Source organism: Symsagittifera roscoffensis, chromosome 1 (assembly GCF_963678635.1).
Source record: "Symsagittifera roscoffensis chromosome 1, txSymRosc1.1, whole genome shotgun sequence".
Taxonomy (NCBI): Eukaryota; Metazoa; Xenacoelomorpha; order Acoela; family Convolutidae; genus Symsagittifera; species Symsagittifera roscoffensis.
The window spans coordinates 13123303-13137256 of NC_087062.1; the positions used below are offsets into that span (position 1 = coordinate 13123303).

General features: G+C 38.0%; 2 protein-coding genes across 2 annotated transcripts in view; one reads left to right on the top strand and one right to left on the bottom strand.

Annotated features, from left to right (window-relative positions):
• LOC134857022 (cytoplasmic tRNA 2-thiolation protein 2-like) overlaps positions 1 to 13954 on the top strand; it is a 465591-nt gene that overhangs the window by 216185 nt on the left and 235452 nt on the right. The gene's annotated exons all lie outside the window — the stretch shown is intronic.
• Positions 1 to 13954, bottom strand: part of LOC134857103 (alpha-soluble NSF attachment protein-like) — a 396564-nt gene that overhangs the window by 11007 nt on the left and 371603 nt on the right. The window lies entirely within an intron of this gene.

Here is a 13954-nt window from a genome sequence, read left to right on the forward strand (position 1 = left end):
CTGCATGTATTGAAGGCGCTTCTTTTGTGTGTAGGTCTAAATTACGGGAAAACAGAGAAGTCTCCTCTTGAATAATTGTAGATTTCACTTGGTAATACTGGGACACTAATACTAGGTTTTCTACAATTCCAAAAGGGTCAGACTAAATCCCCCGATCAAGGGATTACGCAAGTTCCCAATTGGTTCGGGCTCGTTTCCGCTCTCTTGCGTTTCTAGCTAGTTCAGCAAACGTGGGCACAATAATTAAATTCTTCAACTGCAAAGGAAACAAAGGCAATTTAAAAAGCCCTTAACGAGCAAACTACTATTAACTAATTCTATGACGAAGCCCGCGTTTCGCTCAATTTACCCGCTTCGTTAAATCACTCGTCGGTCTTCACTGGACTCAATTCCAAACTTGCCAGCTGCGACAGCGCAATACGCTCACGCAATTAAATCAGTTCAAAGCTCGAACTCAATCAACTAAACTAATTAAATTACAATTGTTCCCTCCGGAACTAGTCCGAAGGCAACTACCCGGAATCTAACCTCGGGTCGGACCATTTCAATATCTCGCTAAATCACTCACTGAGACGCAGTCATTCAGCTGGTCATTTTTCCTCCAGCCATCTCAGATTCTGTTCTCTATAACTTTGAGAACGCACTATTCCAATCAATAGAAATTCCCGTTCTGCCTTAAGGTCGGCTGTTTGTTGATCTATATTATACTATTCTATTTGAGTTTTAGTTTGTAGTTAGAGTTAGAGTCAGTCCTCATATTTATTCTGGTACCCTTTGCGCAACGTCCTGGCCAAAATTTTCCCTAACAACAAAAATTTATAATGCCAAATGCAGCATAGGTATCTCAAATTAAGTTGTGCAAATCCCAACTCTAATTTCACCTCTAAGCCAGGTTATGTTTATTTAAACATCTTTCCAAGATTTTATTCATAATTATCCCGTTAACGTCTTGACCTGTCGAAGTTGGCAATAAGTTTTTCGTGGGTAGCTTATCTACTTCATGCATCTATCAATTCTATCTAAACTCTATTCTAATCCCGACCTTTTAGCTATCAGCGTAACGTAACTTATTGAGCGTAGCGTAGCGTAACGCTTATTGAGGGTCAAATTGTGCCAAAAAGTAAAATCAAGGAAGCTAAAAAATATCCCATTCAAATTATTTTGACGACCTACTTAACCTGCTACGCTTCTATTAGTGCCATTTTCCTCTGGGAATAGTTTTCTCTGTCTGATTGAGCTTCTATCAATAGCTCATTCGCCAAGCTAAACTGCAATAAGTCATTCGGCAAGCAATGTTTGCCAAGTTCACTTTAATTAGTTCAGTACTTCAATTTTACAATGCAAAAGCTATATCACTTTAAGCTTCTGCTTTAGTTCCCAATAGATAAGTTTCCTCCCAGTTACAATTCAGATGACTGGTTCTAATTTCAAAGTGTTAGGGCAGGCAACAGCGCCACTTTCCGGTGTTAATTCCAAGTTTTTTAGCAATTTTGGGCATAAACGGCAGAAGGTCATTTAAAATTCACCCCGGCATCAATCTTTTGTATTTTTGTTCAGAATCCCATAGTACCATTCATATCCCATCAATACTTTCCAAGTTATCCTATTTCTAAAGTCCACTCTCACTTTTCCTGAAAAAGGCTATTAAAACTAAAAAGAGTAACCGGAGGGGTTTCAATCACTTGGGGCTTTTTTTCGTAGTTTGTGTCTAGTGTTTTTTAACGCCATGAAATCAAGATGCCCTCGCTCATTTCTTTGCGTAGATTGCCTATTTCTGGTCTAAGGGGTGTTTTTCAAGTGCTAATAACTTCCAGTCAAACCGCCAGCTTTGACTCAAATTATGAGAGATGATGTAATTCGTCACTACCGATCATATCCCAAAGTTTTTGCTCCCTGCGTTCAGTGGGGGCCGAGAAACGACATCTGGAAGTCGAGGTGGGGGCTATTTAGTTAGGGCATAACACCGGAACAGAGATCAATGGAGTTTGAGGTTCCAAACCTAAGCTTTCTTCAACTGGGTCTAGAACATACCAAATTTTGGCCCCATTCCAAAAGCTAGTTCCAGGGTTGTAAATGTCAATTTGCAATTCCGCAAAGCGTTATCACTGATGCCAGGGGATCCTAGGGGTCCGGGTTTTCGCATACCAGGGTCAAATCACCTTTAGTACCCATCCTATGCGTTGCAAAAAGATAGCTTCTTAAGTTTCCACTGGGGAGGGAGGTAGACTAAATCGGAACCGTCTTATAAATTTCGGAAGAGGAGGGACAAATTCTTTCAAGATTCGAAAAATTTCAAGATTGGTCATTTGTTTGCTTTTCTACTAGTCGTATTGGTTAGTCAATACTCAGCTACATGTTACTTATTGCCCTCCACTATCGCGCACCCTTATGTCATTTTCATTAATATGGACTACAAAGCCTATAATTAAAGCTTTGATTAACATAATGGTAACTCACGAGATCGAGAGGTCCTTCGTCCTTATTTGAATGACACGCAGCGGGAACCTTACCACCGGAAAAATTTCAAATTGACGTTTAGATGGCGAAAATGGGACCGGGACGGGAAGGTCGTCTTACACGACCGGAACGTTTATTCGACATTGATAGGGGCGCATGAGGTCACGTTGAGCCATCGGGGAGGCTATCACTGTCTGGAGCAGGAATGTCGCACCAGGTTCCAAGTAGAGTACCTGCGTCAATACTGTCGTGCCCTTTGTATTGACTGGGAGGGCTATGTCGAAAACAGCAAGACGATTGTTAACGACAGGCCAATGATAAACCTATCGCCGGAGATACGAGTCCACATTTGTCGAAGCTTGGGACTGACAATAGGAAACAACCCTATTATAACAGAGGAGAGCGTCAAAACTGACCCCCTCTGATAAGAGCGATGGCGCTAGAATGCGCTTGCCCGGGTCCAATTGCTTGCTAGATTAAATCTATCAGCTTCTTGCCGGAACTACTGATCGGTCTACGAAGCTTCAAAAGCCGCTCGCGGAACAGCAACGTGAGCAACTTGCCCAATAACAGTAGCCTTTTACCTGCTTTTCAACCACTGCCAGAGTCTCGTCCAACGCTGGATCTTTGAATAAGATATTCACGTTTTGGCCGAAATGCTGTATCACCTCGAGCAGGGCCAGAAAGCTAACAAGAATTTCATCGCAGGGCATACGGGTGGTCAGAGGCCATTTACTTACTGTATAAGGTTCAAGCTCAGTCGGGGGAATGGCACTCTCTGCTCGTTACGGGCGTAGGCCCGCAGTGTACTTAGGGAAGTAGAGAATTAAGCAACCAACAATACCGAAGGATCTTTCCCAAAATTTTCCGGACTGTTTTTTGCAAACTTTTCCATAACGACCTTATTAACAAACAACTTCAATTTTGGCGTGTTTAAAATTTTTTTCTGAAAAAAAACATGTTTTCAAAATGCTTTTGAATTTCAATTTTACGTTTAAAAACAGAAGGCAATCATACTTTGATAGACCAGTTTTAAAAAATGTAGTTGGAAATATACGATATTGCTTAAACATGCAAAAATTCTTTCGTTAAACATGCAAAAATAATATGTTAAAAGCTTAAACATGGCGAGCAAGTGAAGCCCGCATTTAAATATATAATATATTATGATATGGACAATTTTACAAAAAATGCTTAGGCATTCCTACACATTCTTGCGAGAAGAGTGATTACCGATGTCTACAACGTAAAGAGTTCGGAGGCAATAAGATATGCCGAACACCACCACAGCCGCCATCTCATCATCATTGGAAATTAAACATCAAACAAAAATATGCTGCAGTGGCAATTGAATTTCTTCATGAATTAGGGTATGCTGACAAAACAGATGCTGGTTATTGCGTAAGAGAACCATTTGTTTGTGACAAACGGATGTATGCAGCCACTTCAGGTGAACACCTGCTTCCAACATGCGTAAGATTGTTTCAAACTTTAGAGTCAAGCACCACTTTACTGCTCTGTACCGGCCAGTTTTCATGCACCTATTTAACCAGATACGCTAGTAAAACCGAGGAACATGCCAAGGGAAAGATATCACGTGGAAGGCAAGGGTTTCAGACTGAGAGATAATGGAATTCAAAACAAAAATTTGGCTTCTGTGAAATTTATTTTAGAAAATGAACCACGAAATAAGCGAAACATGGAGCCCATTAGTTGTCCTTTAGTGGCATTAACTGAAAGTTTTTTTGGCTATTACGCGAGCCGTAAGTTTTTTCTAACATGAAGTTCAACCTTATTGAAAACACACCAGTAGAGTACAGTGGTCGCTGCAACAAATAAACAACCGAACTCTCAATTTAATTTGACCAAATGCAACTTTAGAAATCATTTATCAGACTTACCACAGTTTCAACAAAACAATTTAAACCAAACAGGTTCTTTTACAAGATCATTGTAGTTCATAGAAAATGATAGACACCATGTCAGCGTTCAGCTTACGCCCACCTGAACTCTTAGTTGTTTCGAACATAAAAATTTAATCACGTTTCTTTATTAATAAAAAATTTAAGTAATCGCCATCAAAGTTAGTGAATGAACTCAGGAACGGTAACAACCTTCCTTGATTTTGTTGCATGGGTAGACGAGTTTTTTTTTGATAGAATCAGCAAATAATGTTTTCCATAGTTATTTGACGAAGCTCAACATTTACTTAACTGATTTAGATGATCAAAGAAAAGATATATTTTAGCTATATTTAATTCTGATTCAATCCAGTCTTACGTTGACAACAGTGAAGATTCGTGTTTACTACCAGAGATTGTGTTCAAGTTCATTCAACCACACAACACCCACAATTTTTTGAAAGGTTTCCTTTTAGGATTTGGTTGTTTTCATACCGAAATCAACTTCTTCTCAACTGCAAATGTCGTCGATTCGTTTCGTTATGCCTGATTGATTGAAAACAAAATGTCTTACACGTCGAGCGATGTAAGCAAGTTAACCAAATTGTACTTACTGAACTATTTACGTTTTCAACCAGGTGGAGTGTTACCATGCAGCTCTAAACTAAATGTGGCACGAAAAGTTTTTACCGAGTTACTTCATGTTTCATTCGTGGATACATGTTTCACTCCAACCGTTCTCATTAGTGATATGCATGCCCAGGCCATGATTCATGTTGAACAATTCATGAAAATGAGTCAAATGAACATGCTCGAAAGAGTTCGAGATATCGGAATAAAAAATTTACCAGAAAGTCCCATCGATTTGAAAACTTATTGGCAGCCAGAGTTCGTTATGTGTGATGGCCATTAACAACCATCATTTGACGAGAAAGAAAAAGTTCTCAGAAATATCAATTTGGCAATCAACAAGAAGTTTCAAAGTGATTGTTCTGAAGTAAATAGCAAATTATTTTGGGTTAGAAATCAAGATCTTTTGAATGCAATTAATGAATATTTTTTCACGGTAAAAAGTTCTCAAATTAAAGAATTCATTAACAATTACTTATAAAATAGCAATGGAAACTATTTTAGTATTTGAAAAAAAGTAGAGGTCAGTAAGTCATGAAATTTTTTTTAAATAGGTAATCCAGGCACAGGGAAACCTCATTTAACAGGAATAGTTTCGGCTCAAGCTTTTTGCAATTCCCTCATTTGTTTTGTGTCAATTCTTGCTTCAAATGGATCGAAGCAGTAGAGAGGTGATCCTATACATCGATTTTTCAAAATTGTCGTCAGAAATACCGATGCCGAATCATTAGCAAATGAAGCTCTCACAAAACTCAATAATGACCAAAAAAGAAGAACGCTGTTACAGTTTCTACAGGTTTTGATCATTGAAGAAATCGGTCTAAATCAAGCTGAGCTGCTTGCGGCGATGGATATTTCAATTCGAAAAATAAAGGGAAACGAAAAGTCATTTGGAGGAGCCATGATCATAGCCAACTGTGATTGCTGAAAACTCTTGAATGTATCTGGATGTAAAACTTTTGAAGCCTAGAGTTTCCTTTTCACATTCGACTTTCATTTTCTACGGCATTTTGTTAGAATGGTGGATCCAATAGGACAAAGGTTGTTGACAATACTTGAAAAGCTGCCAATGGACTCTGATGATATTCCTGAAAGCTTCAAAGGTTTTGAACGGCTAATCAACAGAATGCGAGATTTTGTTTTATCCCAGAGCTGTGTTTCGAGCAACGAGGAACTTAGAAAGTCTGCAGCAAGGACAACTTTGTATTGTTGACTTTGAAAGCCTGAGGTCAGATGCCGTTTCAGTGTAGCTGAAACCCTTGTAAATGAGGAGGTGATCAGAAAAAGTGGATACCTTAATTGGAAAAAAGTAACCGTCGAAAAAACGCCTGGTTACATTCACAGTTATAAAAGCAACTCTTTACGCAGAACTCAGTTTCCGGTATCCAACTATATCGCATTGACTATTCACCAATTAATAAGTGATACATTTACGTTGGTAGCGTCTGCTACTTCGACTAATAACACCGAGTTTGCTCTGTGGATGATATCACAGCTTTACGTCTTAATTATTCGCGTGAAGCATTTAAACCAACTTTTCTTCGTTGGCCGAAAACCAGAAACCAACAAACAATAAAAAAAATTGAAAAAGCGAAACTTGCATGAAAAAAGAATTCGCAAGTTATTCGCTTCGATGAAACATGCCGCTAACAGCACAACCGGTCCTGGTTTGATAGAAACAACTTTGTGTGAGAACATATGGGAAAAGGCATTTTCAAATTCCATCAACTTCACATGGCTATCTTTATGTCTTGTTGTCTAGTAAAGATAACGAAGACATAACATTCTATTTGAGCGAGACTGAAATGAGTTTATCAGATGGATTGAGCCGATTCAATTCTACAGACTTTATCCATAACTCGTACATAAACGAAAATCAACCTTGGGCTGCCGGTTTTGTTTATTGGAATTTCAAACAGTTAAGAGCGAGAAAACGCTTACGAGTAAATAAATTTTTTATTTGAAGAGGAATCCTGGATTAAATATAATGATTTACTGGCAGGTTTCCAAGCTGAACTCAAATTATTTCCTCATTTATTGCATGCAGTCTGCGGAACACTTACAAAAAGATAATTTGCAAAGCTGAAGAATATCAGACATACTTTGGAGCACAATCGTTTACGAACCTCTACAGGGATTTCGTAGTGATTGCGAGCAAGTGACCAATGATACTTAGTGAGAGTTTATTACTCGTAGCAGTTTCAGTGTATTATTTTTTTTCGTTGGCTTGCACTTCAACAGACCATGATAAAATTGTTGATCATTATCCTCAAGCTTATTTTTTATTTCAAACCCTACGTTCGATGATTGCCAATACGTTCGACGTCTTGGAAGTCAATCATTGTTTTGCAAGGTTAAACTAAATGATATGTGTATTAGAATTAATCAACAAATCTGATCACTAGCCATGCTCGTAAATATGCCGCCAAAAGGTTTCACCTCAGCAAAGATCAATCATTTGAGCATTTTCATGAAAATGAAAATGGGAAAACTCAAGAGCTGGAATAATAGAACCATGATAGTTTTTTGTTTTGAGTGAACTTAATTCTTTCAAATTTTTCAGGTAGAACTTTATCAATGCAGGCAAAACGTGAAACAAATAATTGATTTAAAATAATTGGCATGATTTGTTTTTTGTTTAGTGACAAAATGTCGTATTTCCCACCCGATATGTTGTGCAAGGTTGTCAAGACATGTTTCCACGTTTTAATGGAGTACGGTTACATCAGCAGGTGTAATCAAAAGTCCGAACTTGGCAGCCGAACAAAAAGACGATCGGGGGAACCATGAAGGAAATACTGTCTTGCGATCGTTTTGTTATTTTCGGTATACCGGGTCAATTGAACGTGATTTTGTTATTTAGCACAACCGCATCCGAGTCGAAGACCGCCCTGCGCTTCTTAATTTGATACAACCAGGATGCGAAGTTGCAATTGTCAACCCTCATGTGCGATCCTTTCTGGGCGATAACATTGTTGTTTCTATTTCTCTTATAGTTCCCGTACTGATTCCTTTGGATCCTCGAGCAGTGCTGCCCCAGCAAATCTGAAGAAGCCGCATTATGCCTGCTTCAATTTATCACGCACAGCCTGCGTCTGATTTCCTGGCTACCACTTGATTCGTTTTGCTCTGGAATTTTTTGTGATTGGCAAACTGGGACCAGCTCATGTGCATGTCTGCTATCGGACTCGAAAAAACATTGGTGTCTCCGCCTAACGGTGACATGGGACGAGTTTCAGGAAATGGCTAAGGAAGACGTAGACTTCGTTTCAACCCAGGCAACGACAGACTTCGTAGCCCACGAAACGATGATTGTAACGTTGAGCCATCCGGGTCTGAGCGCCCTAGACATCGAAGATAGAGTAAGCTTAAGAAACTAAAAATAGTCTCAGAAAGTCTGCAGCAAGGACAACTTTGTATTGTTGACTTTGAAAGCCTGAGGTCAGATGCTGTTTCAGTATATGTAGCTGAAACCCTTGTAAATGAGGAGGTGATCAGAATTAGTGGATAACCTAATTGGAAAAAAGTAACTATCAAAAAAACGCCTGGTTACATTCACAGTTATAAAAGCAACTCTTTACGCAGAACTCAGTTTCCGGTACCTAACTATATCGCTTTGACTATTCACCAATTAATGGGTGATACATTTACGTTGCTAGCCAGGCAACGACAGAATCACGAGCCAGGCATCATTAGCCAAAATAGCGTCTGCTATTTTGGCTAATGACACCAAGTTTGCTATGTGGTTATATCACAGCTTTACGTCTTAATTATTCGCGTGAAGCATTTAAATCAACTTTTCTTCGTTGGCCGAAAACCAGAAACCAACAAGCAATAAAAAAAATTGAAAAAGCGAACTTGCATGAAAAATGAATTCGCAAGTTATTCGCTTCGATGAAACATGCCGCTAACAGCACAACCGGTCCTGGTTTGATAGAAACAACTTTGTGTGAGAACATATGGGAAAAGGCATTTTCAAATTCCATCAACTTCACATGGCTATCTTTATGTCTTGTTGTCTAGTAAAGATAACGAAGACATAACATTCTATTTGAGCGAGACTGAAATGAGTTTATCAGATGGATTGAGCCGATTCAATTCTACAGACTTTATCCATAACTCGTACATAAACGAAAATCAACCTTGGGCTGCCGGTTTTGTTTATTGGAATTTCAAACAGTTAAGAGCGAGAAAACGCTTACGAGTAAATAAATTTTTTATTTGAAGAGGAATCCTGGATTAAATATAATGATTTACTGGCAGGTTTCCAAGCTGAACTCAAATTATTTCCTCATTTATTGCATGCAGTCTGCGGAACACTTACAAAAAGATAATTTGCAAAGCTGAAGAATATCAGACATACTTTGGAGCACAATCGTTTACGAACCTCTACAGGGATTTCGTAGTGATTGCGAGCAAGTGACCAATGATACTTAGTGAGAGTTTATTACTCGTAGCAGTTTCAGTGTATTATTTTTTTTCGTTGGCTTGCACTTCAACAGACCATGATAAAATTGTTGATCATTATCCTCAAGCTTATTTTTTATTTCAAACCCTACGTTCGATGATTGCCAATACGTTCGACGTCTTGGAAGTCAATCATTGTTTTGCAAGGTTAAACTAAATGATATGTGTATTAGAATTAATCAACAAATCTGATCACTAGCCATGCTCGTAAATATGCCGCCAAAAGGTTTCACCTCAGCAAAGATCAATCATTTGAGCATTTTCATGAAAATGAAAATGGGAAAACTCAAGAGCTGGAATAATAGAACCATGATAGTTTTTTGTTTTGAGTGAACTTAATTCTTTCAAATTTTTCAGGTAGAACTTTATCAATGCAGGCAAAACGTGAAACAAATAATTGATTTAAAATAATTGGCATGATTTGTTTTTTGTTTAGTGACAAAATGTCGTATTTCCCACCCGATATGTTGTGCAAGGTTGTCAAGACATGTTTCCACGTTTTAATGGAGTACGGTTACATCAGCAGGTGTAATCAAAAGTCCGAACTTGGCAGCCGAACAAAAAGACGATCGGGGGAACCATGAAGGAAATACTGTCTTGCGATCGTTTTGTTATTTTCGGTATACCGGGTCAATTGAACGTGATTTTGTTATTTAGCACAACCGCATCCGAGTCGAAGACCGCCCTGCGCTTCTTAATTTGATACAACCAGGATGCGAAGTTGCAATTGTCAACCCTCATGTGCGATCCTTTCTGGGCGATAACATTGTTGTTTCTATTTCTCTTATAGTTCCCGTACTGATTCCTTTGGATCCTCGAGCAGTGCTGCCCCAGCAAATCTGAAGAAGCCGCATTATGCCTGCTTCAATTTATCACGCACAGCCTGCGTCTGATTTCCTGGCTACCACTTGATTCGTTTTGCTCTGGAATTTTTTGTGATTGGCAAACTGGGACCAGCTCATGTGCATGTCTGCTATCGGACTCAAAAAAACATTGGTGTCTCCGCCTAACGGTGACATGGGACGAGTTTCAGGAAATGGCTAAGGAAGACGTAGACTTCGTTTCAACCCAGGCAACGACAGACTTCGTAGCCCACGAAACGATGATTGTAACGTTGAGCCATCCGGGTCTGAGCGCCCTAGACATCGAAGATAGAGTAAGCTTAAGAAACTAAAAATAGTCTCAGAAAGTCTGCAGCAAGGACAACTTTGTATTGTTGACTTTGAAAGCCTGAGGTCAGATGCTGTTTCAGTATATGTAGCTGAAACCCTTGTAAATGAGGAGGTGATCAGAATTAGTGGATAACCTAATTGGAAAAAAGTAACTATCAAAAAAACGCCTGGTTACATTCACAGTTATAAAAGCAACTCTTTACGCAGAACTCAGTTTCCGGTACCTAACTATATCGCTTTGACTATTCACCAATTAATGGGTGATACATTTACGTTGCTAGCCAGGCAACGACAGAATCACGAGCCAGGCATCATTAGCCAAAATAGCGTCTGCTATTTTGGCTAATGACACCAAGTTTGCTATGTGGTTATATCACAGCTTTACGTCTTAATTATTCGCGTGAAGCATTTAAATCAACTTTTCTTCGTTGGCCGAAAACCAGAAACCAACAAGCAATAAAAAAAATTGAAAAAGCGAACTTGCATGAAAAATGAATCCGCAAGTTATTCGCTTCGATGAAACATGCAGCTAACAGCACAACCGGTCCTGGTTTGATAGAAATAACTTTGTGTGAGAAACAACTTTGTGTGAGAACATATGTGAGAAGGCATTTTCAAATTCCATCAACTTCACATGGCTATCTTTATGTCTTGTTGTCTAGTAAAGATAACGAATACAAAACATTCTATTTGAGCGAGACTGAAATGAGTTTATCAGATGGATTGAGCCGATTCAATTCTACAGACTTTATCCATAACTCGTACATAAACGAAAATCAACCTTGGGCTGCCGGTTTTGTTTATTGGAATTTCAAACAGTTAAGAGCAAGAAAACGCTTACGAGTAAATGAGTTTTTATATGAAGAGGAATCCTGGATTAAATATAAAGATTTACTGGCAGGTTTCCAAGCTGAACTCAAATTATTTCCTCATTTATTGCATGCAGTCTGCGGAACACTTACAAAAAGATAATTTGCAAAGTTGAAGAATATCAGACATACTTTGGAGCACAATCGTTTACGAACCTCTACAGGGATTTCGTAGTGATTTCGAGCAAGTGACCAAGGATACTTAGTGAGAGTTTATTACTCGTAGCAGTTTCAGTGTATTATTTTTTTCGTTAGCTTGCACTTCTTCAACAGACGATGATAATATTGTTGATAATTAATCTCAAGCTTATTTTTTATTTCAAACCCTACGTTCGATGCTTGCCATTACGTTCGACGTCTTGGAAGTCAATCATTATTTTGCAAGTTTAAACTAAATGATATGTGTATTAGAATTAATCAACAAATCTGATCACTAGCCATGCTCGTAAATATGCCGCCAAAAGGTTTCACCTCAGCAAAGATCAATCATTTGAGCATTTTCATGAAATGAAAATGGGAAAACTCAAGAGCTGAAATAATAGAACCATGATAGTTTTTTGTTTTGAGAGAACTTATTTCTTTCAAATTTTTCAGGTAGAACTTTATCAATGCAGGCAAAACGTGAAACAAATTATTGATTTGAAAAATTTGGCATGATTTGTTTTTTTAGTGACGAAAAACCAGAAACCAACAAGCAATAAAAAAAATTGAAAAAGCGAACTTGCATGAAAAAAGAATCCGCAAGTTATTCGCTTCGATGAAACATGCAGCTAACAGCACAACCGGTCCTGGTTTGATAGAAATAACTTTGTGTGAGAAACAACTTTGTGTGAGAACATATGTGAGAAGGCATTTTCAAATTCCATCAACTTCACATGGCTATCTTTATGTCTTGTTGTCTAGTAAAGATAACGAATACAAAACATTCTATTTGAGCGAGACTGAAATGAGTTTATCAGATGGATTGAGCCGATTCAATTCTACAGACTTTATCCATAACTCGTACATAAACGAAAATCAACCTTGGGCTGCCGGTTTTGTTTATTGGAATTTGAAACAGTTAAGAGCAAGAAAACGCTTACGAGTAAATGAGTTTTTATATGAAGAGGAATCCTGGATTAAATATAAAGATTTACTGGCAGGTTTCCAAGCTGAACTCAAATTATTTCCTCATTTATTGCATGCAGTCTGCGGAACACTTACAAAAAGATAATTTGCAAAGTTGAAGAATATCAGACATACTTTGGAGCACAATCGTTTACGAACCTCTACAGGGATTTCGTAGTGATTTCGAGCAAGTGACCAAGGATACTTAGTGAGAGTTTATTACTCGTAGCAGTTTCAGTGTATTATTTTTTTCGTTGGCTTGCACTTCTTCAACAGACGATGATAATATTGTTGATAATTAATCTCAAGCTTATTTTTTATTTCAAACCCTACGTTCGATGCTTGCCATTACGTTCGACGTCTTGGAAGTCAATCATTATTTTGCAAGTTTAAACTAAATGATATGTGTATTAGAATTAATCAACAAATCTGATCAATAGCCATGCTCGTAAATATGCCGCCAAAAGGTTTCACCTCAGCAAAGATCAATCATTTGAGCATTTTCATGAAATGAAAATGGGAAAACTCAAGAGCTGAAATAATAGAACCATGATAGTTTTTTGTTTTGAGAGAACTTATTTCTTTCAAATTTTTCAGGTAGAACTTTATCAATGCAGGCAAAACGTGAAACAAATTATTGATTTGAAAAATTTGGCATGATTTGTTTTTTTAGTGACGAAAAACCAGAAACCAACAAGCAATAAAAAAAATTGAAAAAGCGAACTTGCATGAAAAAAGAATCCGCAAGTTATTCGCTTCGATGAAACATGCAGCTAACAGCACAACCGGTCCTGGTTTGATAGAAATAACTTTGTGTGAGAAACAACTTTGTGTGAGAACATATGTGAGAAGGCATTTTCAAATTCCATCAACTTCACATGGCTATCTTTATGTCTTGTTGTCTAGTAAAGATAACGAATACAAAACATTCTATTTGAGCGAGACTGAAATGAGTTTATCAGATGAGTTGAGCCGATTCAATTCTACAGACTTTATCCATAACTCGTACATAAACGAAAATCAACCTTGGGCTGCCGGTTTTGTTTATTGGAATTTGAAACAGTTAAGAGCAAGAAAACGCTTACGAGTAAATGAGTTTTTATATGAAGAGGAATCCTGGATTAAATATAAAGATTTACTGGCAGGTTTCCAAGCTGAACTCAAATTATTTCCTCATTTATTGCATGCAGTCTGCGGAACACTTACAAAAAGATAATTTGCAAAGTTGAAGAATATCAGACATACTTTGGAGCACAATCGTTTACGAACCTCTACAGGGATTTCGTAGTGATTTCGAGCAAGTGACCAAGGATACTTAGTGAGAGTTTATTACTCGTAGCAGTTTCAGTGT